The sequence below is a fragment of the Pelodiscus sinensis genome, chromosome 31, assembly GCF_049634645.1.
Source record: "Pelodiscus sinensis isolate JC-2024 chromosome 31, ASM4963464v1, whole genome shotgun sequence".
Lineage (NCBI taxonomy): Eukaryota > Metazoa > Chordata > Testudines > Trionychidae > Pelodiscus > Pelodiscus sinensis.
In genome coordinates this window covers 8,475,077-8,498,431 of record NC_134741.1, presented here as the reverse complement: position 1 = coordinate 8,498,431, position 23,355 = coordinate 8,475,077, and the positions used below count along the sequence as shown (strand labels likewise).

The 23,355-nt window shown below is 52.7% G+C and overlaps 9 non-coding genes across 9 annotated transcripts; 4 read left to right on the top strand and 5 right to left on the bottom strand.

The window, feature by feature from the left end:
* Positions 1–1,057: 1,057 nt before the first annotated feature.
* TRNAL-CAA (transfer RNA leucine (anticodon CAA)) lies at positions 1,058–1,166 on the bottom strand. The gene is made up of 2 exons: positions 1,129–1,166; positions 1,058–1,103 (listed from the first exon to the last, which is right to left on the bottom strand). It is a non-coding gene; the product is annotated as a tRNA-Leu (tRNA).
* Positions 1,167–5,993: 4,827 nt separating this feature from the next.
* On the top strand, positions 5,994–6,066 carry TRNAR-UCG (transfer RNA arginine (anticodon UCG)). The gene has a single exon. It is a non-coding gene; the product is annotated as a tRNA-Arg (tRNA).
* Positions 6,067–6,920: 854 nt separating this feature from the next.
* Positions 6,921–7,002, top strand: TRNAS-UGA (transfer RNA serine (anticodon UGA)). Its single transcript has one exon. It is a non-coding gene; the product is annotated as a tRNA-Ser (tRNA).
* A 2,282-nt stretch (positions 7,003–9,284) lies between these two features.
* Positions 9,285–9,357, bottom strand: TRNAF-GAA (transfer RNA phenylalanine (anticodon GAA)). Its single transcript has one exon. It is a non-coding gene; the product is annotated as a tRNA-Phe (tRNA).
* Positions 9,358–10,718: 1,361 nt separating this feature from the next.
* On the bottom strand, positions 10,719–10,791 carry TRNAI-GAU (transfer RNA isoleucine (anticodon GAU)). The gene has a single exon. It is a non-coding gene; the product is annotated as a tRNA-Ile (tRNA).
* Positions 10,792–11,723: 932 nt separating this feature from the next.
* Positions 11,724–11,797, bottom strand: TRNAM-CAU (transfer RNA methionine (anticodon CAU)). The gene has a single exon. It is a non-coding gene; the product is annotated as a tRNA-Met (tRNA).
* A 3,641-nt stretch (positions 11,798–15,438) lies between these two features.
* Positions 15,439–15,543, top strand: TRNAR-UCU (transfer RNA arginine (anticodon UCU)). The gene is made up of 2 exons: positions 15,439–15,475; positions 15,508–15,543. It is a non-coding gene; the product is annotated as a tRNA-Arg (tRNA).
* A 782-nt stretch (positions 15,544–16,325) lies between these two features.
* TRNAT-AGU (transfer RNA threonine (anticodon AGU)) lies at positions 16,326–16,399 on the bottom strand. The gene has a single exon. It is a non-coding gene; the product is annotated as a tRNA-Thr (tRNA).
* A 5,880-nt stretch (positions 16,400–22,279) lies between these two features.
* TRNAG-UCC (transfer RNA glycine (anticodon UCC)) lies at positions 22,280–22,351 on the top strand. Its single transcript has one exon. It is a non-coding gene; the product is annotated as a tRNA-Gly (tRNA).
* The last annotated feature ends 1,004 nt before the right edge of the window (positions 22,352–23,355 follow it).

Here is a 23,355-nt window from a genome sequence, read left to right as displayed (position 1 = left end):
ACCAGCCCTTTGAGCTCGGCTTGCACCGGATCTGGTAGTTTCCCACCACATCTCACCTGGGAAGAGGTGACTTGTTCTCCTTCCTTCTTACCTTACATCTCCGTTCCCTTCAAAGGTCTCTGCTGCTCGGGACCCGCCTCCTCAGGGCACTGCCCCTCTGCCCCTGGGCTGCGAGCGGGAGACTCCACAGTCTCTGCACTTGGGCTGAGAAGTCTCACTGGGACTCATCTGTGGATGGCGTTAGTCAGCCCGATGGCCAGCCGGATCCATTCCATAGCGCTGCCCGAGAGGGAGCTTTACAAGTGCCCAGTGTCCATTGTATTTTCTGGGGCTCTGTGTAGCGGATTGGTCTTGGCCATCTTCTCCACGGGAAATGCCTCTTCTTTGGAACAGCAGCTCCCAGGAGTTCATGGAACTTCTTCTTCTCAGCTTGGGAAAGGGACGACTCAGGGGGGATGGGAAAGATATTTGTGCTGTGAAAACAGCAGGGCCCCCAGGGAAACTGGTAAATAATCCCAGTGCCCAGGCCTGATGTTACCTGCCCCCACACAATTCACACGGCAAACCTGGCTCCCCGAGCACAGGGAGAGTCTGGGGGCTCATTGCTGGGCTGTGGGGTGAAGCAGCAAACCAGCCTCCTCCTGTGGGGCCTGTGAGTGTTGCTGAATCTGGGCCCCTGCACCAGGGCAATGGCAAACAAAAGGTCTGGGGGCCACACAGAGACCCCGCTGGGCTGAGCAGGAAGTGGCTGGGACTTTGCTTTGTCTTTGCCTGTGGGCTTGGCTGTCTGCAGCCTGGAAACCTCCTGGCTCCTCAGACCTCTGGTCTGGATGGAGCATTACCGAAGTGAGAATAATGGAATTGCTGTGTAGACGCTCCCATTGTTATTGCAGTATAATGGCCGTTATGCCCAAGGAACGCTGCTGTGTAGATGCAGCCTAAAAGAAATGCTTTCATGAGCATGTGGGAGGAGCAAGGGCTCCTACAATGTCAGGACAGATGGGGAAATGAGGTCACCTCTCTAGACATAAAAGAGATGATTTAAGAAAAGAGGATGTGTCAGGAGTGGGATTTGAACCCACACCTCCATTTGGAGACCAGAACACCCAACTAAGGGAAAGAGAGGTCCTTGAGTCTGGCGCCTTAGACCACTCGGCCATCCTGACACCTATGAAGAGACCTCTAATGGCAGTTTTCTTACATGTGTGAGTTGCTCGGGGAGGCGGCAGGAGCACCTCTCTTTCCCCATCTAACAGCCGCTCTACAGCCCAGCTGGGTTTATCCCCACTCACTCTTGTGGGGTGTTTTGCATGGAGCTGTCAAGAAAGAGAAGAGGAGAAAACTCTGGCCGGCAGAACTGAGGCTTGGGATTCTCCTGTGACAGGGAGTCTGTGTCAGTGCGCCTGGGGATCCTGAGCTGGGTGTCTCCTGGGCTTGTTGGCTCCAGACCAGGGGTGTCTCTTCTGCAGGGCGATGATTGTTCCTGAGGCTAACGCTTATCCCTGTGACACACTTTGTGCAGGGACCGTTGGTCTTTGTGCCACATTATGTGTCTGGGACGTGGGAGTGAGGAACCTGCCTCAAATAGACACGTATCCGTCCCCAGTAGTGCTCTGCTTGAGACCCCGGAGCCCTGGCTTTGACTGGTGCCTGGCACGTGGGGAATTAGATCTAGGGGGAGATTTCTAGAGTCCCACAACAGCTGCTGCTCTCGTGCAGATGTGCACATCTGTCTGGGGTTACTGGGCAACTGGCCTGCTTTCTCTCCCCGCCAACGTGGGCAAAGCGGCATCACTGGCTCAGGGGTTCCTCTCCTCAGTGCACTGCAGAGAAAGCTCTTCTGTGTTAAAGGGCTTCAGGGAGCCCAGAGCAGAGGGAGCTGGGAATCTAGTCCCATTGATCCCCTCAACACACACACACAGTCCCAGCCCCAAGCCCCCCCACATCCCTAATCCTGTGCCCTGACTCCCATATCCTCCCACATCCTCACCCCTGCCCTGAGCCCCACCCCCAACATACAATCCCCAAATCCCTGCCTTGAGCCTCTCACACTCCACACCACACTTTAATTTCTCACAGGTACTGTCCTATCACAACCCCTCCTCAGACTTCCTGCCTTAACCCTCACCCCAGCCCAAAAGGTAGTGCCCAAAAGAACATTCCCTGTAAGAAATGTGTCACTTTCATCCCCTGGGAGCAGCTCAGCCAGGCAAAGGGGCTGCCTGGGGCAGGACATTCACCCGGAAGGGCAGGGATGAGTCTGGCAGTGACATCACAAGGGCCTTTTGCAGCCCCTCAGCTTATTGGCTAATGGAGGTTGGGAGGTGATGACCTCACAGAGAGTCCATGACAATGGCCAGGTGGGACAGGCTGCAGGGCAGAGGAAACCTCAGAGACTTTCTGCAGGGAGTCTCAGAGCCCCCCATGGCTTTGCTGCAGGGAGTCTCCTTCTGGAGATCTGCCCTTGAGGCCAGAGAGAGAATGAGGGTCACAAGCACGAGTGTGAGGAGGAGCCTCCTTGGAGTTTTCTCCTTTCCCTTGACTAGCTGACCTAGAAGACAGACGTCCCCATGGAGAAGGTAAGAGCCTCCAAGAGGGGCCCTGCTGTTACAGCAGGGGAATTAGCTCAAGTGGTAGAGCGCTTGCTTAGCATTCAAGAGGTAGTGGGATTGATACCCACTTTCTCCACTTCTGGCAAAAAATCCCTATTTTTCTTTTCACAAAGGTACAGCCATGCAGGGGGCTAAATGTCTCCAATAGCCCCCTCGTGCTTCCTACTTTGTCTCCCCGAAAACCAGCAGAAAGCTGCTGGGACTCTGCCTGGCAGTAACAGAAGCGTTACTCACAGAAGGATTTTTAGCACTCAGGAAAGAGCTGGCTACACAGGGGAGAGGCAGCGGCTCCCTCCACATGGTCTCCAGCCAGCTCCTGGGGGTGGGGCCATTGGCTGCTTCCTTGCTGGCCTAACAAGAGAGCTCTTTGAGCTCCATGATCCTCCTCACAAAGCTGATTGGCTGGCTGAGAATGCCACTCAAGGGCACAATCACTCAGCTCCATGGCATGCACTGAGTGATGGAGCAGACGGACGGGAGGTGTCGGTGAAGCAGGTCACCCACCTGGCCCCTGAGCTCAGCCCATGTGGGAGGCAGCCAGGCGGCTGGGAGGGAGCCAGACCCGGGCAGGACCAGGAGTTGGGAAAGGGGCGAGTCAGAGAACAGAGACAGGAGAGCAGGAAAGAACATCCACAAACCCAGCCTAACTCCTTGGCCGGCTGCCATGTGAACCACGAACCCATCCACCGCCAGCCCCCAGTGCTTTCCCCACCCTGCAGCCCAGCCCCACAGCTGCTCACTGAGCCCTGCCCAGACAGCGGCTCAGGACTCTGCCCACGGAGCTGCCATGTCTTCTCCAGAGCCCTCCAGCATTTCAACGGGCACAGAGAGGAGCCTGCTGCACTTAGAGAAATGCCAAAACACAGGACTGAAGCCGGGACCTTTAGATGGCCAGTCCAATGCTCACTGAGCTGAGCTACTGTGGCTGCTACAAGCTGGTTCTCTTGGCCTCTAATTCTCTTTCCCAGGTGCTTGGCAGCCCTGCCCCACACAAGCCATGCTCTGCCCAGGAAGGCAAGACAAGCATTTCCCTCCCCGCACTGTTTGACTCACTTCCTCCCCCCTTTCGTGCCTTAGCTCCTGGGCTGACCTAGTGGCTGAAGTGGTCGGCACCGTGGGGAGGAAATTGGGCAGCTAAACCCTGTTGGGAAAACTCCTGGTGCGACTTGCTTCCCTGCCAACTGAGCCCTCTGGGGCCTTCACTCCTCATCTGCAGCCCCCTGCTCCCTGCCTGGGCAGCTCCAGGATCCATGATTCCCCTGACGCCTGTTGAGCAGCCCCTGCCAGCCTGGCCCTGTGGTGCCCTCGCTCCTGAGTTGCAGCCCCTGCCGTCTGGCTGGAGTAAGAATTTGATATCTGTTTATATTTGTATTTCTGGTTTAATGATGTAGCAATGTGGGATTTCTGTTAAGGCAGGGATAGAGTTTTAGGCCTTTGGTTCAATATCTATTTCTTTGTTCTAAGGTTTAGTAAGTGAGAGACAGAATCTTGTCTTGTGTCCATGTTAATGAGATTAGAGGAATGCTGGCAGCTCCAGTCTCAGTGTGAGTGGTTTGATTAGGGCCTAATTTACAATGCCTTTTGCATTTGCTCAATATAAAACACTATTGTTTATATTCTTCTTTGAAGGCCTCTGTACAAGCAGGGCTGTTTGTGTGTGAATGAGGAGTGTGTGGGCCTGGAAGAGATGAGGAGTGAAGGCCTTCATGAGAGCCAGATGGCCAAGAAAGGTGGGAGTAATGCAAGTGAAGACAGACTGACTGGAGTCAGAAAAGCCATCAAGTGTGCATCCATGATTAACGAAGGGCAAACTGACGACTTTAAAGGTGAAGGTTGGCATCCCTGAAAACAATCGATTAAATGCAGGACAGGATAACTCTCGGAGATGTTTGGAATCGTAACTTCAAAAGAAAACACACCGGACACAGACTGACACAGCAAAACCATGGACTTCAACAGAGGAAAGGGTTATAAAAGCCAGGTGCTTGTCATGGAATTTTAGGTTCGTCTTGCCAACAACTCCAGGAGCATCGGATTTCGACCGACAGAGCCCAGCTCCCCTCTGCGATCAGTCTGGCTGTCCAGTAGATTGATTCAGACTCTGGACTGGTGACTATAACAACATCTGGCGGGACTGTGTGTGTGTGTGTGTGTGTGTGTGTGTCGGTGGTTGGGTGACTGAAAAGCAGACGCTACTGTTGTGTTCTCAACCCATGCGACGTGCTGCCTTCTCCCCTATAAAAGATCTCGTGTGCTTTGTTTAAGCATAACAGTCTCTCCCAGCCCCACAGGGCCCCTCACTCCCAAGCCAGACCCCAGGTTCCCTCTAAGCTGTGTGGCAGCCCAGCAGCTACTTAATGACCCTCCCCAGCCAGGGACTCAGGACTCTGCACATGGAGCTGCCTCAGCTACAGCAGCAGCTAAACTCTCCCTGCCAGCCAGACCCTCCTGCCAGTCGGGTCTTGCTGCCTGTTCTCTTACCCCCATCGACGGCCAGCAGAGCCACCCGGCCACGGGAAACAGCTGCACGAGTGGCCCTTTCAGAAAGGAGCCTCAGGCGGCTGAAGGCACGTTGTGGGCTCTGGAACGAGGTGGGTGGGGCAGGCAAACAGCTCGCGGGTGGGGGAATTAGCTCAAGCGGCAGAGCACTCACTCACTCTGTGCAAGGCAGGGGGATCCATATTCCCCAGTGATAGTGGAATCCTCACTTCCCCTTTCACAGGCAGAGCCGGCCAGGGGACTAAGAGCCTCCTGTGGCCCCTCCCTCTCCTACTTGATCTCTCCACTGGGCAGAAAGCTCCTGGGCCACATCCCAGAGACAACTTGCAGGTGGAGCAGAATTAGCCCCATTGGGAAAGTGCTGCCTGTGTTCCATGGTCTGTGCTGTGTAGAAGAACAAGAACCACGTCCAGCTGGGGAGGAATGGCCACAATCCATCTTTTGGAGTTTGATTTAGCAAGTCCATCTGAGATTCGCCAAATCAAACTCAGAGGGAGAGGGCTCCCCCACCAGCTTCCGGCACTTCTGCTCTTTGTTCCCTTTGGCTTTCTGCTGCTGCTGGTGGGGTTGGGGGGGGCAAAAACAGGCCCCAATTAATTATGCAAATGAGCATGGCAATAAGATAATCTACACTTCATTTGCATGAGCTTTTGGGGAAGAGAGATGCAGTATGGAGATAGCCTAGGTGGTAGATAGCCGTGAAGTAACATAGACTCAGGAAAAATCCCTGGGCTGCAATCCTTAGTTACACAACATAAGAATAATTCACCAGCTCAGACGTGATTTCTAAACCGTCAAACAAGGAAAATAATAAAACCTGATGGAGTAGGGAGACTTTTACCTACCCACACATTTCAAGAAGTCCAATTCTATGTAAGGCAAGACTGTGTGGCCTAATGGATAAGGCGTCTGACTTCGGATCAGAAGATTGAGGGTTCAAGTCCCTTCGCAGTTGCATTTACCTTCCTTTATTGGTGCTTGTGGATCCTGCTGTGTTTGGCCTGGAAAGGTCCTATGTAACAATGTGGTTTTTCTGTAACCCTATGGTAAGGCCTATAGCTATTTAGTAGGTCTAAACTAAAGCCTTCTTCTACAGCCAGACTGAAGAGCAGCAGCAATTAGCTGTAAAGCCTGGAGTCACATGCTCACATTCCATGTAAATGACATTGAAATAGTGTCACACTAGGCTGTGAGAAGGGCTCTTATCCTAGTGGCATCCACTGTCACCAGGCAAGAAGGAGATCTCAAGGTGGGTAGAGAAAACTTAATTACCAGTGTTTTGTCTGGCATAAGACTGCTTACCAATAGCTGTGTTTGTCCAATTGGCATTCTATGATTCTTGTCCTCACTTTCCTATTGTTTGTCTGTGTGATAGTCTGGTTTGGATCTGTTTCTGACTGCTGTGTGATTGACTTTGTGTGGTGTAAATCAACTAAGGCGGTGGGGTATGATTGCTTAGGTCATTCTGTTACAGTATATTCAGATTGGTTAGTGAAATTATACTAAAATAACTGGTTAAGGAAGAACTAAGCAGTATTGAGTTTCTCTGTATAAATTGGGGTCCAAGAAGGAGACCAACAAGAAGAAGAAAAGGGGAGAAGAGAAGAGGAAAGAAAAGGGAAAGGAAGACCAAGCAGGAGGAGAGAAGACCTTGAAGCAGAACTCACCTCCAAAGCAGCCTAAGAGCAGAACAGCCAGAACTCCTCTGCACAGCTGTTGAAATGGTTTGCTGTGTGAATTCTATGGCAGCTGACATTAGGTCCTATGTAACAATTATTTACCAGTTTACCTGTCTCAATATTGCCCAAAGCTGTGATTGCCGAGTGGTTAAGGTATTGGACTTGAAATCCAATAGGGTTTCCCTGTGTAGGTTTAAATCCTGCTCACAGCAAGGCCTGTGTTTTGGCCACACCCCTTCCTAGGGCAACAGCTGAGTTACCAGCAGTGGGGCTGTTAGTGTCAGTATCTAACTAATTGCACCATTAGGCCATGTCTTCACTCAGGTAGAGATTTCTGCCACAATCCATCTTGGGGGCTATGTCTACACTGAAGGCTTTTTGCGCAAAAACTTGCAGTGTGTCTACACTGCACACACATTCTTGCACAAGTAAATTGACAGTAGAGCATCAGAAAACAGGGCTTCTTCTGGAAGGGTTATTCCTCTCCCCACAAGAGCGCAGTGTAGACAGGCAACATGAATTTCTTACGCAAGAAGCCCCTATGGTTAAAATGACACTCTACTTTGACTTAGATCCCCAGGAGGCACTGGGGAGTAATTACTTTGAATGGCCCTGGGCAGGAGCTATTTTGAAATAGCAGCAGTGGAGCATCCACACTACCACTATTTCAACTAGTTATTTCGGAAGAGGCGTTATCCCTTGTGCGATGAGGTTTACAGATTTGGAACTAAGCCGTGGCTGGCTTTTGAGGTGAATGAGTAGGAAGAGAGAGAGGTGACTGGAGGCTCTTTGCCCTCTGGATGGCTCTGTTTGTGAAAAAAATAGGGACCACGCAACATTGCAGAATGTGGGTCTTGATCCCTCTGTCTCTTGCATGCGAAGTAAGCGCTCTACCACTTGAGTTAATTCCCCTAGTGTACAAAGGCCAAACTTCTTGGTGACTCTTCCCTTCTCCGCGGGGACGCCTGTCTTCTAGGTCAGTTAGTCGTGGGAAAGGAGAAGGCTCCAACGAGGCTCCTCCTCACACTCGTGCTTGTGACCCTCATTCACTCTCTGGCCTCAAGGGCAAATCTCAAGAAGGAGACTCCCTGCAGCAAAGTCAGGGGGGCATTTCTGAGATGGCCCCTGCCCTGCAGCCTGTCCCACCTGGCCATTGTCATGGACCCTCTGTGAGGTCACCACCTTCCAACCTCCTTTAGGCCAATAAACTGAGGGGCTGCAAAAGGCCCTTGTGACGTCCTGAAAATAATCGGCGTAACGACATTCCGCAGGAGTGTTTTCCTTGCACTAGAAGGGGCAGTGTAGACAGCTTCTTCTGGTGCAAGACCTTCTTCCACAAATATGGTGGCTCATTAGCGATATTCCACGTTTAGCCTCATTTGCATATTACTCATGCAAGAAGCCGCAAGTGTAGACATAGCCTCCTTGTCAGCTCCCTGCAAAACACCTCACAACGGTGAGTGAGGGTGAGAGTGGATAAACCCAGCTGTGCTGCAGAGAAGCTGTTAAATGGGGAAAGAGAGGGGCCCCCTTGGCCTCACCAAGCAACTCACACATATAAGAAAACTGAAGTTGAAAAAGCCAGTGTGTGTGTCAGGATGGCCGAGTGGTCTAAGGTGCCAGACTCAAGCTACTGTCTTTCCCTCAGTGGGGTGCTCTGGTCTCTGAATGGAGATGTGGGTCTCCCCTGCCATTGTAGAAGCGCTTGCTTAGGATTTCTCTGAGGCTGCATCTACACAGCAGCGTTCCTTGGGAATAACGGCCATTATACTGCAATAACAATGGGAGCGTCTACACAGCAATTCCATTATTCCGACGTCTGTAACGCTCCATCCAGACCAGTGGTCTGCGGAGCCAGGAGGTTTCCAGGCTGCAGACAGACAAGCCCACAGGCAAAGACAAAGCGAAGTCCCAGAGCCACTTCCTGCTCAGCCCAGTGGGCTGTGTGGCCCCCAGACCTTTTGTTTCCCAATGCCTAGGTGCAGGGGCCCAGATTCAGCAACACTCACAGGAGGGGGCTGGTTTGATGCTTCACCCCACGGCCCAGCAACAAGCCCCCGAACTTCCCCTGCTTTGAGAGCCCCTCCCCCCCGACTCTGTTCTGCTTGAGACCCCAGAGCCCTCCCTTGGGCTGCCGGGCATGTGGGGACTCAGGTCTAGTGGTGGATTTGCAGAATCCCACAACAGCTGCTGCCAGCGTGCGGATGTGCACGTCTGTTTGGGGTTACTGGGCACCCGGCCTGATTGGGTGAGTCCCGGATTCTGTTCCTGCCAAGGTGGACAAAGCAGCAGGGAGAGAGGAGCTCAGCTGGCTTTCTTAGGGGGCTGGTTTGATGCTGCTCAAAAGTGAACTTTTTCCTTCCCTGGCAGAAGAGGGGCAGGACTTGCTGGCTCCAAGGTGGAGCTGCAGGGAGGACGAAGCCCTTCCAGGAGGCACAGCTGGGCTCTTCACAGAGAAGCCAAACAAGGGATAAGCCCCAAGGGCAAAGGCTTTTGCCAAAGCCTGGGATTGAACCAGGGACCTTTAGATCTTCAGTCTAATGCTCTCCCCACTGAGCTACTTTGGCACTTAACAGCCCCCCAATTCCCCCTTGTGAGGCTGCCACTTCGCCAGACTCAAGGACTTGTCTTTCCCTCAGTTGGGCGTTCTGGTCCCCAAATGGAGACGTGGGTTCAAATCCCACTCCTGACATATCTTCTGTTTTATATCTAGAGAGGTGACCTCATTTCCCCATCTCCCCTGACATTGTAGGAGCCCTTGCTCCTCCCGCATACTCATGAAAGCATTTCTCAGGCTGCATCTACACAGCAGCGTTCCTTGGGCATAACGGCCATTACTCTGAAATAACAATGGGAGCGTCTACACAGCAATTCCATTATTGCGACTTCTGAACGCTCCATCCAGACCACTGGTCTGAGGAGCCAGGAGGTTTCCAGGCTGCAGACAGACAAGCCCAAAGACAAAGCAAAGTCCCAGCCACTTCCTGCTCAGCCCAGCGGGGTCTCTGTGTGGCCCCCAGACCTTTTGTTTGCCTTTGCCCAGGTGCAGGGGCCCAGATTCAGCAACACTCACAGGCCCCACAGGAGGAGGCTGGTTTGATGCTTCACCCCTCTGGGGACCCCAAACTCTCCCAGTGCTCCGAGAGCCCAGAAAATACCAATGGACACTGGGCACTTGTAAAGCTCCCTCTCGGGCAGCGCTACGGAATGGATCCGGCTGGCCATCGGGCTGACTAACCCATCCACAGACGAGTCCCTGTGAGACTTCTCAGCCCAAGTGCAGTGCAGTGTGGAGTCTCCCACTCCCAGCCCAGTGGCAGAGGGGCAGCGCCCTGAGGAGGTGGGTCCCAAGGCAGCGGAGACCTTTGAAGGGAACGGAGACGTAAGGTAAGAAGGAAGGAGAACAAGTCACCTCTTCCCAGGTGAGATGTGGTGGGAAACTACCAGATCGGGGGCAAGCCGAGCTGCAAGGGCTGGTTCCTGCCCTGGTGGCTCCTTGCAGGGCCTGGCTTGAGAAGCACCAAGGAGCCGTGTGTGGCCAGGAGACAGGGTGCAAAAGGAACGTGGATGCAGGAGCAGGGTGGGGGGAGCAGGAACAAGGGAGGGTGTCAAAGGAAGCTGGGGGTGCTCGGTGGGAAATGGGGTGGCTGGGGTCTGGACATGAGGCAGGATGTTATGTGGCTTTGTGTCAGTAGTGGCACTTCCAGGGTGGGCCCCGGACTGAGTGGCTGCAATGACCTGGTCCCAGGTAAGTGACTGCTGAGAACTCTCAGCCCCAGCCCTGCCTCCTCCCATCTCAGCCTAACCTGTTTACCTCTCCCACATGCTCCTGAAAGCCAGCACACAGGCCACCCAGCCCTGCACCAGGAGGCAAGCCCTGAAACTGCCTTGTGGGCACCCAGAGGAACAGCAATAAGAGAAGACCTTGTGTTTCTGCCTGGCTTTGAACCAGGGACCTTTCACATATCAGGCAAACATGATAACCACTATACCACAGAAACACGCTTAACAGAGATTTCTGCTGCCGCACTTAAACTTGAGCAAATATTCGGTTGCTAACCCTTTAACCAACAGAGATTGCTGCAAGGCAAAGGAATTCTCTGTTGTCAATTTTGTGCCCTCAGGAAGGGATCAAACTGAAAGAGGCCGGGCCCCAGCCTGGGGACTCCAACCTAAACCCTGGGACCAAGGGGTTTACATGCCAGAGAATCAAAGTTTGCTGCATTTCGCCCTCCCACAACTCTGCAGAACTTCAAGGGCAACTGTACAGCCCCAGTGGCTGGGGGAGATGAGCACGTTACAGCCTCTGCCCACTGAGCTGTAGCTTTCTGTGCCCAGGGAGCCAGACACTGCCAGGGTGGGAAAGCAGGAGGGAAATGGGGAATGGCTGAACTTTGTGAGACAATGGTGTTGTCTGGGACCATACAGTAGAACAGTTTAGAGGTGGATCTGAGTAGGGCACCGTGGCTTAGCTGGCTAAAGCACTTGCCTCATAAACAGGAGATCGTTGTTGTAACCTTTGCTCACATTTATTTATGCCCTTCTGAGACACAGGAGAGGCCTCCCTTGGCCACCCATGGAACTGCTGGTTCTGGAAAAGGCTGAGTGGGGAGGAGTGTTGGGAAGAAGGAAACAACAAGTGAGAAGCACCTGATGCCCACATGCCCTGACTCTCCATGGCTGCAGAGGTTGAACCCTCAAGCTCTCTAGGTGCTGACACCCCCAGGGAATCACAAGGGTGTGTGGAGCTGGCTCTCCTGTCCCAGCAGTTGCAGTTAGAGCCCTGCTGTGCCAGTCACCTCTGCACTGGCTCCAGGCTTTTAGCCTCTCCCCTCAGCCTTTTCCTGAACCAGCAGTTCATGGCTGGCCAGCCAGGAGAGACCTTTTCTGTGTCCCAGAAGGGCATAAGTAAATGTGAGCAAAGGTTACAACAAGGCACCACTGGGACTTGAACCCAGGATCTCCTGTTCATGAGGCAAGTGCTTTAGCCAGCTAAGCCATGGTGCCCTCCTCCAAAGACTCTTTAAAATGGCTCTTTATGTTTCCAGACAACACTTTTGACTCCCAAAGTGCAGCCGTTCCCCACTTCCCTCCAGCCATCGAACCCAAGCGGGGTCTGGCTCCCTGGGCACAGAAAGCTACAGCTGCGTGGGCAGGGGGCTTTGGCTTCCTTGCCGATGGGATGCTGTTGCAGGAAGGGCTGCTCAGCAGGGGTGGGGTTCACCTGTGGAGGAAGGGAAGAGTATTTGGGTCCAGACTGGCTAACCTAGTGAGGAGGCTTTAAACTAGGTTTGATGGGGGCAGGTGCCCAAAGCCCACAGGTAAGTGAACAACATGGACACCTGGGGGATGGGCCAGAAATGGGAGAGAGCAGGGGCTGTAACTGCAGAGATAAAGGAGGGACGAGGGACCACTGGGAAGCAAAATCTAATCTGTGTCTTAGATGCTGGTACAGACACACGGGATGATGTGTAATAAGCAGGAAGCAGTTGGTATCACAGGGACGTGGTGGGATAATACCCTTTATTGGTATATTGGCACAGAAGGACACAGCTTGCTCAGGAAGGATTGGCAGGACAAAAGGGAGGAGGAGTTTCCTTATCTATGAAACATGCGAACACTTGGCCTGAGGTGGAGATGGACACAGGAGACTTTTCAGGAGTCTCTGGGTGAGGTTAAAGGGGTAAAACCCCAGAGTGATATCACACTAGGCGTCTATTACAGACACTTCCCCAGGCAGAAGAGGTGCATGAGGCTTTTTAAACAATTAACAAAATCATCCAAAGTGCAGCTGGTTTCACTCACACTCAGCCTCACCCACAGCTGGGAGGCAGTTTGCTGTGAGCTGAAAAGAAAGTGCCTGGTAGAACCAAGGCTGAGGATGCTTCTGTGTCCAGATGTGCAAACAGCTGGCAGCCAAGTGCTGGTCTGTTCCTGCCCTCCCCAGGCAAGTGAATCCCCTCCTCCTGGTGTTACAGGCAAGACTTTGCCTGTCTGGCTTTTAGCGAGGAAACTTTTCTATGCCGGGCAAAAGTGACACCCCCTGCACTGCAGAAACCAGCCCACTGACTATTGCAAAGAGGCCCCTAGAAGCACTTAGCCGCCTTGTTGGCTGTGCCTGTAAAACAAAGGAAAAAGCAAATATCTGTCACTGGAGAACGTGGGCATCAATGCCACTGCCTCTCACATGCAAAGCGAGCGCTCTACCACTCGAGCTAATTCCCCTGCCTGTGACCACGTTTGCTGTCCCACCCTCCTTGTCCCAGAGCCCACAACGTTCCTTCTGTTAAACCCTCATCTAAAACTTGACAAATACCCAGAGAAGTTGCGTTTCCCTTTACAAGACTCTGCACAGCTCAGTTCCAATCAGCCGGTCTTCCCTAGAGCCCAGAACATCGACCGCGGCAGCGTCGCTCTTACGCCCAGTGTAGACACGGCCTGAGAGTGTCACAAACCAGCCCCGGACACACTCCTGGCTAGGACCAGTCACAGTCTGGGCTCAGTGAGGGTCCGTCCTACCAGAGACGTGTGTGACACAAAAGCCTCCTGTTCCCTGCCCAGTTCCCAACACTGGCTGCAGATCCAGAGATATTTGGTTCCTTGGCTGCTGTCCCTGCTGGCAGGGAGCTGTCCCGCACCTGCAGTTCATCCCCCTCCCGGAGAGGCGGCAGCTCTGTGAGGGGGAGAAGCCGGGGCATTTCCCTGCATGTGTAAAAACCATCACTGCCGGCCCGGGCTGGGCCAGTGCGCTGGCATCCCTCATGTCTGGAGCATCCGCCAGGGAAAACTGAAACCGCATCAGGAGATAAGGGTTCAGGGTCCCCCCTGGCAGGAGCTATAGGGAATGGGCTACCTCTACTTCTCCATAGCAGGAAATACTGGACCAGGGGTCCCTCCACCTCTCCCCAGGAGGAGCTATGGCACCAGGGGACCCTCCACCCCCCAGCAGGAGCCAATGGGTGCCATGGGGGCTCACACAAAAACGGGCCCACACCCTCAATATTGGTGCCCAGGGCAAAACTCGCTCCACTCCTGGAACAGGAACAGTGACTAGCAGTGAGGCCCCTCCCTGGCAGCACCGTGTCAGATGGTTTCTTCTCATCCTGGTACCTCCTGAATGCCGGGAGGAGCTGCCTGGGTCGAGAGGCTGCAGTTCCCTGGGGAGAGGGGCTGGCTACACCTACCCTGCAGACTTCTTGCTCAAGAACTGTTTTGTGCAAAAGGTCTTGCACAACAGTGTGTCCACACTCCCATGTGCTTTTGCACAAGAGAAGTGCTTTTCTGTAAGAGTGCCCATGGCAGTGTGGACGTTCTCCTGCGCAGGAAAGCTCTGATGGCCATTTTAGCCATAGGGCTTTCTTGAGCAAGAAACCCCTGTTGGCTTTCCACACTGCCTCCTTGTGGATGAGTTATAGCGCAAGAGGGCTTCTTCCTGGTGGGGAGAGGAATAACCCTTGTGCAAGAAGCCCTGTTGTCTGATGCTGTACTATACATTTACATGTGCAAGAACGCACGTGCAGTGTATATGCTCTGCAAGTTTTTGCGCAAGAACATCTGCTCTTGCACAAAAAGCCTGCAGTGTAGACGTAGCCCTGGAATGTAGACACAGTCTGAGAGAATCAAGGAAAGGAAGTGGCCAGAACCTCCCCCCGCAGGCTGGTCCTCAACAGGATGGGTGCGTCTACACATCACCCTAACCTTGAAGTGAGCTGTGCAGTGTGAGCGGGCTGCCCGGGACCCCCAGGGGAAGGTCTGTGGGGAGTTTCCAAGGCAACAACAACTACAAAGTTTCATAATCTACACTCATGTGACTGTGATTTATTCCTCCACTAGCAAGTGTCTCTGAAGGGATGAGAAATGCAGGGCCCAGGTGCAGGGAGCCGGGTCACATTCTCCTGCCTGAGTCTCAGTCCTGGCTGAAGCCTGGCGACAGAGAGAAGAGGCCAATGCAAACAGCCCCATGGCAGCGATGGAGTCAGTACGTGGGTGGGTGGAGCAGAGAGCTGGGGCCAGAGCTGGGCTCTAACTCACTAGGGTGTGTCCCATAGCTCAAGATAAGTGATACAATTGTGTAGCTCATTTCAAGTCAATTTTGAAATAGCTTATTTTGTAATTTGGCGCTGGCTACACAGCACTTAGTTCCAAATAAATCGCTGTTCTGAAATGCCTCTCACTGCTCGCGCCATGAGGTTTGCAGGGACGTTGGAATAGCGAGCCCGTTATGGTTTGAAATAAGGGGCTTGCTCTTAAGACGCGTCAGTGTGCTTTGAGCATCACGTCCCCTAAACCTCCGAGCTAGCCGGCCCACGGGTGTCAGTCCCACAAGTGGCCCTTTCAGAAAGGAGCCTCAGGCCGCCACAGAGACCTTGTGGGGTCTAGAAGAAGATGGGTGGAGCAGGGGATGTGTTCCCATGCAGGGAAGTTAGCTCAAATGGGAAACCCCTTATTTTGTGTGCAAAAAGTAGGGATTGATGCCCATGTTCTTCAACTGCAGCTTTGTCCTGGTTCCTAGTTTTCACTGCTGGGGGCTCAGTGGCCCCTCCTACCTGCTCTCCCAAAAGAGACAGACCTGGCTCCCCTTTCTTTTCCCCCAGCAATTGCCATGCTGCAAAGCAGAGAGTGGAGATATCAACAGCAACAGTCCATAGGGCTCTGTGGTGCAATGTAAAGCATGTTGGACTTCTAAGCTACACTGGCCAATGTGAGCCCAGCTAGACATTCAAAGGTTGTGGGTTCAAGTCCCACCAGAGTCACTTTAGCTGCTTCCTCATTTCCAGGATGCAGCTTTTACAGACCAGTCAATCCTTAGGCTGACACTGGGGTGGGCTGGCATCCAGGCAATTCCCAGCAGACCCCAGTAAGGGTGGAGGGAAGGGCTAGGACTTGGGGGTCGAGACAGGTTGTTCTGAGAGGCTGCAGGTGTCAATTGACCCTCCATGTCTCCTACCAGTGTTGTGCAACATGCAGGCTCGGAGCTTTGCTGGAAAAAAGCACCAGTCTAGGCGTGGATCTTTTGGAAAATAAAACCTTTTCCAAAAGATCCCTTAATCCTTATTTTAAGGGTTTATTTTCTGAAAGATCCGGCAAAGCTCCAAGCCGGAAAAAAGCAGAAGCCATTTTTCTGCAAATGAAGTGGGGGGGGGGGGGGGATTTAAATCCCCGCATCATTAGCAATTGCGATGTGTCTAATTTGCATCCCTTTTACGGAAAAGGGATGCAATCTAGACACAACCTTAGTGTAGATGTAGCCTCTGTGAGTTACCAGCAGTGGGGCTGTTAGTGTGGGCATCTAACTAATTGCACCATTAGGCCATGTCTTCACTCAGGTGGAGATTGCTGCTGCAATCCATTTTCCAGAGCTTGATTTAGCAAGTCTAGCTAAGCCTCACTAAATAAAACATCTAAGGTACCTCCTGCTCTTTGTTACTATCCTACTCCCACTGTGAGGGCACCACCAAGCTCAACTGAAGGTAAAACCAACTCCAGATACATGTTGAAGAATGGTGGGAAGAAAAGACCCATTGACCTGGTAACAAGGCACCACCGGGAGTTGAACCCAGGAGCCCCTGCTTACTAGGCAGGCGCTTTAGCCAGCTAAGCCATGGTGCCCTACATGAAAGCAGCCTTAAAACTGTTCTACTTTATGGTTCCAGACCCCCCCTTCCCATTCCAAAGTGCAGCCGTTCCCCATTCCCCTCCAGCTCTTGCCATGACTCAAGGTCTGCGCAGCCTGAGACACTTGATTGGCAGCTGGAACCCAAAATGTTTTTGTCAATTGTAGCACCAGGCCCCAAAGGGACAGACCCAAGGCAGCCGCCTGGTCCTAAGGCCGGGCCTGCAGCCAGGGGGAGGGAGAAGAATCTCTCCTTTCAGCTGGAGTTGAATCAGCAACCTAAGGGCACTTGCTGAGCACCCGCTACAGGCCTCTGCTCTGCCAGCTGAGCTATGGAAGGTGCTTGGGGCAGGCTGCTTTGCCCCGGTAGCCCTTGGACGAGTGCCAGGGCAAGAGCCAGAGCAGGAGAACCCAGCAGCACAGGGGTGTCACAGGAGCCTTCACGTACAGAAGGACCCTTGAGTGATCCCGGCAGAAACGCCGCGTCTCGCTCCCTGCAGCTCCCCTTGCTGCCCTGGCAGGCGCTGCCCCTTCTCCCACCGGCCTGGGCCTGGCCTCCCTCCCCCGCCCGGCACCACAGAAAGCCCCTTGGCGTGAGCCTGGGCAAGCCAGAGGCCTCAGGCCTGTCCCCTCTGAGGGGCTTGTGCCTCGGCCTCCTCTGCCCTTGGTGCCGGCTCTCCCGGCTGCCCCTGAGCGCTGCTGGCCAAAGGAGGCAGCAAGGCAGGAGAGGGGGGAGGAGCAAGTCCCGCTGAGGCCGACAGCTCAGGCTCAAGCCTCCAGCCCCAGCACAAAACCTTCAGCCGGGCCCGTGTGGCTCCCTCCTGCCCCTGCACACGCTCACAGGGGGAAACGTGCCCCATGTTCCATCCCCGCGCCAGGCCTGGGCGACGGGCTCAGCCCTCCAGCAGCCCACAGGGCCTGTGAGGGACGGACTGAGAGCAGGGCCCCACTGACACCCCCCGTCCTGCCCCACTGGCCTGCGTGCGGCGCTGGCACAGGACAGGCAGGAACGGCAGCCGGGGAGAAAGCAGCTTGGACTGACGGGCGAGTCTCACTTGCTGACCAGACTCCCAGGCCCTGGGCTCTGGGGCCAGCCCCCCTGTGGGTCAGAGCCCCCCCAGCCACAATGCTACTCCAGGGGGCCTGGTTCCAGGGCACCTAATCCCAGGGCCTGGGGGGCTGGAGGCCTTTGCCCTGGAGTCTCAGAGCTCCCCCGTGTCAGCTGCCGGTGGCCTGAATGGTGCTGGATGCTCCTGCTCCCCTCCCAGCAGGCTGGCCCTGCGCAGGCTCTGTGAACGCTGGAGCCTCCTCCTGCCAGGTCCCCGGCCTGCTCTCTGCAAAGCCTCAGCCTGGCTCCTTTCCTGCCCTCTGCTTGTGGGGCCCCTGGCGCCAGCTCCCGGTGGATCCCCGAGCCCCAGTATTGGGTGCAGCACCACTGGGTCCCCAGAGCCTGGGCTGCAGGCAGGAGGGGGAATCTCCCGCAGGGCTGGTGGGATGTAGAAAGCTGCTCCCTGGGAACCTTTTCCATGGCCACACCCCCAGCCTGGACAGTCCCTGCCCAGCCCAGCCCCCACCCCAAGGTGGGCAGCATTTGTGGGGTCAGGTAGGAGAAGCCCTCCTATCCTTCCCAGAGAGCTGCCCCTCCCAGGGCTGCAGTGAGAGGATCTGGCCCAAGGCTACTCTCAGGCTGCTTGGGCCAGGGAAGCTGCTACCAGCTCGTGCGGGGCGGGGGAGCCATCCCAGAGAGGGTGGGGAGGGGGTTGAAGTGGGGTGGGAGCACATAAGATGGGTAAAGGGGAACAAGGATGTGTGAGGTGGGGTAGGAAGGGGAGGCAGGAGGCACAGATGGGATATTGGGGGGATCATGCCAGTCATGGGGCAGCTGGGAGCAGGGGTGCAATGGACAGAAACCTGGGGGGTCACAGGAAGGGAAAGGGGGCAGGAAAGGTTGGGAGGAGACTGGGGGAGCAAGAGCAGCCTGGCCGGTGAAGAGGAGACATGGGGCAGGCCTTGTACAGAAGGGCTGTGTCTACACTGGGCCACTTATTCTGGAAAATCAGCCGCTTTTCTGGAATAAGCTGCGAGCTGTCTACACCGGCCCTTGAATTTCCGGAAAAGCAATGATGCTCTACTGTACAAAATCAGCCGCTATTCCGGAAAAACTATTCTGCTCCCGCTCAGGCATAAGTCCTTATTCCGGAACACTGTTCCGGAAAAGGGCCAGTGTAGACAGCCCAGCAGTCTTTCCCGGAAAAAAGCCCCGATCGCAAAAATGGCGATCTGGGCTCTTTTCCGGAAAAGCGCGTCTACATTGGCCACAGACGCTTTTCCAGAAAAAGGGCTTTTCCGGAAAAGCAGCCTGCCAATGTAGACGCTCCTTTTCCGGAAAAACTGAAAACAGAATAGTATTCCGTTTTAAGCAGTTCCGGAAATTCATGCCAGTGTAGACACAGCCAAAGAGAGGGGGGAGATACAACGGCAACTCCCCCACCCCGATGGAGTAGGGGGGGGCAGAGGTGCCTGGTGGTGGCACTTGAGGGCACCAACTTCTCTGCCCCAACATTTCTGAAGTTTATAAACAGGGTGTCCCAAATGCCCCCTGCCTCTGTGGGTGCCTCTCCCTGCGCCCCTCCCTCTGCAGGCTCCAGTCCCCCCGTGGGCGGAGCTGCCCCCTCCAGCAGCCTGAGGGGAATTGTTTCTGTGATTTTTTAAGTGTAGATATCTGCAAACACTGATCTGTTAGGGACTGGCAACAGTTTATTTCCATATTTGCTATTTGCATAATGTATATGCAGATATGTAAACACATTAAAAGCAAGAGGAAGACCAAGGACAGGGTAGGCCCACTGCTTAGTGAGGAGGGAGAAGCAGTAACAGGGAACTTGGAAATGGCAGAGATGCTCAATGACTTCTTTGTTTCGGTCTTCACCGAGAAGTCTGTAGGTGTGCCTAACCTAGTGAATACAAGCAGAGAGAGGGTAAGATAGGATACACAAAAAACAAGTTAAAAATCACTTAGGAAAGTTAGATGTCAGCAAGTCACCAGGTCCTGATGAAATGCATCCCAGGATACTCAAGGAGCTGATAGAGGAGGTATCTGAGCCTTTAGCTATGATTTTTGAAAAATCATGGCAGACGGGAGATTCCAGAAGACTGGAAAAGGGCAAATATTGTGCCCATCTATAAAAAGGGGAATAAGAACAACCCAGGAAACTACAGACCGGTCAGTTTAACGTCTGTCCCAGGGAAGATAATGGAGCAGGTAATTAAGGAAATCATATGCAAACACTTGGAAGGTAATAAAGTGATAGGGAATAGCCAGCATGGGTTTGTGAAGAACAAGTCATGCCAAACTAATCTGATAGCTTTCTTTCATAGGATAACGAGCCTTGTGGATAAGGGAGAAGCGGTGGATGTCATATACCTAGACTTTAGTAAGGCATTTGATACGGTCTCGCATGATATTCTTATTGATAAACTAAGCAAATATAACTTAGATAGGGCCACGATAAGGTGGGTGCATAATTGGCTGGATAACCATAGTCAGAGAGTTGTTGTTAACGGTTCTAAATCCTGCTGGAAAGGGATAACAAGTGGAGTTCCGCAAGGGTCTGTTTTGGGACCCGTACTGTTCAATATCTTCATCAATGATGTAGATATTGGGATAGAGAGTACGCTTATTAAGTTTGCAGATGATACCAAACTGGGTGGGGTTGCAACTTCTTTGGAGGATAGGGGCATAATTCAAAATGACCGTAGCAAGTTAAAGAAATGGTCAGAGGTAAACAGGATGAGGTTTAATAAAGAGAAATGCAAAGTGCTCCACTTAGGAAGGAACAATCAGTTCCATACATAGAAGATGGGAAGCGACTGTCTAGGAAGGAGCATGGCGGAAAGGGATCTAGGGGTCATAGTGGACCACAAGTTGAATATGAGTCAACAGTGTGATGCTGTTGCAAAAAAAGCAAATATGATTCTAGGTTGTATCAACAGGTGTGTTGTAAGCAAAACTCGTGAAGTCATTCTGCCGCTCTACTCTGCACTAGTTAGGCCTCAGCTGGAGTAGTGTGTCCAGTTCTGGGCGCCACATTTCAAGAAAGATGTGGAGAAATTGGAAAGGGTGCAGAGAAGAGCGACAAGAATGATTAAAGGTTTAGAGAACATGACCTATGAAGCTAGGCTTCGTGAACTGGGCTTGTTTAGTTTGGAAAAAAGAAGATTAAGGGGGGACATGATAGCGGTTTTCAAATATCTAAAAGGGTGTCACAAGGAGGAAGGAGAAAATTTGTTCCTCTTGGTTACTGAGGACAGGACAAGGAGTAATGGGCTTAAAGTGCAGCAGGGGAGGTTTAGATTGAACATTAGGAAAAAATTCCTAACTGTCAGGGTGGTCAAACATTGGAATAAATTGCCAAGGGAGGTGATGGAATCTCCCTCTCTGGAGATATTTAAGAACAGGTTAGATAGACATCTGTCAGGGATGGTGTAGACCAGGGGTCTCCAAACTACGGCCCGCGGGCCGGATGCGGCCCGTGAGGCCCTCTCATCCGGCCCGTGGAGACCTTTTTGCATCAAGGTACCTTTCAATCTTTGGAACAACATACCTGTGTGAACAAACATTTTCAAGAATGAAATACGTGAAGAACAATTTGAGAACAAACTTGTCCGATGATAATCTCAGGTCACTGTTGATGTTAGGGACAACAAATCTTAAGCCAGAAATGTCTGCTATTTTGGCATCCAGGAAACAATTTCACCATTCACACTAATACAGGTGTTCATGTGTAGTGTATCAATGTGTTATTAAATAATAACTGAATAAAATAATATTAAATAAATAATTAAAAACAACATCCATGTTTTGATTGTTTTTTATTTGGACCTCAAGTGTGTAGTCAGCCCCCGAACTGCTGTTTGATAGTTAATGCGGCCCTCGGGCTGAAAAGTTTGGAGACCCCTGGTGTAGACGGAGCTTGGTCCTGCCTTGAGGGCGGGGCGCTGGACTCAATGACCTCTCGAGGTCCCTTCCAGTCCTATTATTCTATGATTCTATGAAGCTGCAGCCGCTGCTGCCCAGGTGTCTCCATCCCAAACTCCACAACTGTCCCTGGAGACAGGGGCTCCTCACACTCTAGGATTCGGTCCAGTTCCTCACAGTATGCACAGTGCTGTGGTGCTTCCCCAGAGTGGGACCTGCCCTCACAGACCCTCACATACCCCTCCCGCAATTCCTTAACCTTGGCTCTGACTTGGTCTAGGATGCAGGGTGGGAGGTGGCCTTTCTTTACAAGGCCATCAGCCATTCAGCCATAAATGTCCGCATTCCTCTGCCTGGACTGCAGGGCCTGCAGAGACTCCTCCTAGGACTGCAGCTCCAACAGGGACTTTATCCTTGGCCCAGACACTGACAGTGCCTGGCGTTTGCTGCCCCTTGCTTGGTCCTGTGATGTGTCCCTGAAGGGGTCTCTGGGGGCTTGTGCCTGTGACATGGCTCTCTGGAAGGCAGAAGTGCTTCATCTTAGCCAAACGACCCAGAAACAACATTTTACAGCAACAAACACGAGAACAGCTCTTGGTCTGGATCCCCAGGCCACACAGAGTATCCAGAAGCCACTTCCCCACCTCTCCCTTTGCTGCTCTTGAGCTTAGCCCAAAGGCCAATAAACTGCACTCTTCCACCCAACAACCTCTGGGACTCCTCTCTCGCCCAGCTCCTCACACCATGGAGAGTGCAGGGCAGCCACTACTCCAGCATCGCCACTCCTGATTTTAGCCAATTGGCCAAGAAGTTATGCTTTACCCAAACCACACAGGCACCCATGACCTCCAGCTCGTATCACGGCAGATAGGGATTTCCCTCACTAATTTTGTCACAGGCATTGGTGGTATAGTGGTGAGCATAGCTGCTTTCCAAGCAGTTGACCTGGGTTTGATTCCCAGCCCATGCAATGTAAAGAGGGCGTGTCAAATCTCCTTACTGACATTTTACTTTAACCCTGAAAAAATAGGTACAAATGGGTCCTGCAGCTGTAAGCTGCCTCTCACCACTTTTCATCCTGAGAGTTTGCACAGTAATGGGGGCTTCCCTTGCATACCCCTGCCATAATTCCTTGACCCTGGCTCTGACTCTCACCGCTTTTCTCACTGTGGGGAGCAGCTCAAACACCGTGTAGTGTGTAGTCTCTGATTGCCCCTGTCCCACCTGGCTGTTGTCATGGACCCTCTGTGAGGTCACTGCCTCCCAACCAATAACATGAAGTGCTGCAAAAGGCCCTTGTGATGTCACTGCTGCCTTGCAAGGCTCATGTCTGCTACTGTCAAACCTTTTGGCCTGTTTGAGCTGCTCCCCCTGTATCACCGCCACTCACTTATGGTGTCTACACTGCAGAAGTAAACAGGGTCTCAACCACTGCTTCCAATACAGCCAGCTGAAAGGGGAGAGCAGTCCTAGGTGTGGGTACACCTTGGCTGTGTCTAGACTGCATCCATTTTCCATAAAAGGGATGCAAATTAGACACTTCGCAGTTGCAAATGAAGTGAGGATTTAAATCCTCCCCATTTTATTTGCATAAACATGGCTGCCACTTTTTTCCGGCTCAGAGATTTGCCAGAAAAAAGCAACAGTCTAGACACGGCTCTTTCAGAAAATAAAGCCTTTTCCAAAAGATCCCTTATTCCAGAGGCATAAGGGATCTTTCAGAAAAGACTTTATTTTCCGAAAGATCCGCGTCTAGACTGGTGCATTTTTCCGGCAAAGCTCTGAGCCGGAAAAAAGCAGCAGCCATGTTTATGCAAATGAAGCTGGGGGGATTTAAATCCCTGCTTCATTTGCAATTGCGATGTGTCTAATTTGAATCCCTTTTACGGAAAAGGGATGCAGTCTAGACACAGCCCTTCAGTTGTGTAGTCCTGCAAGATAATAAATTGTTGATATGGAAATACAGTTCATGCT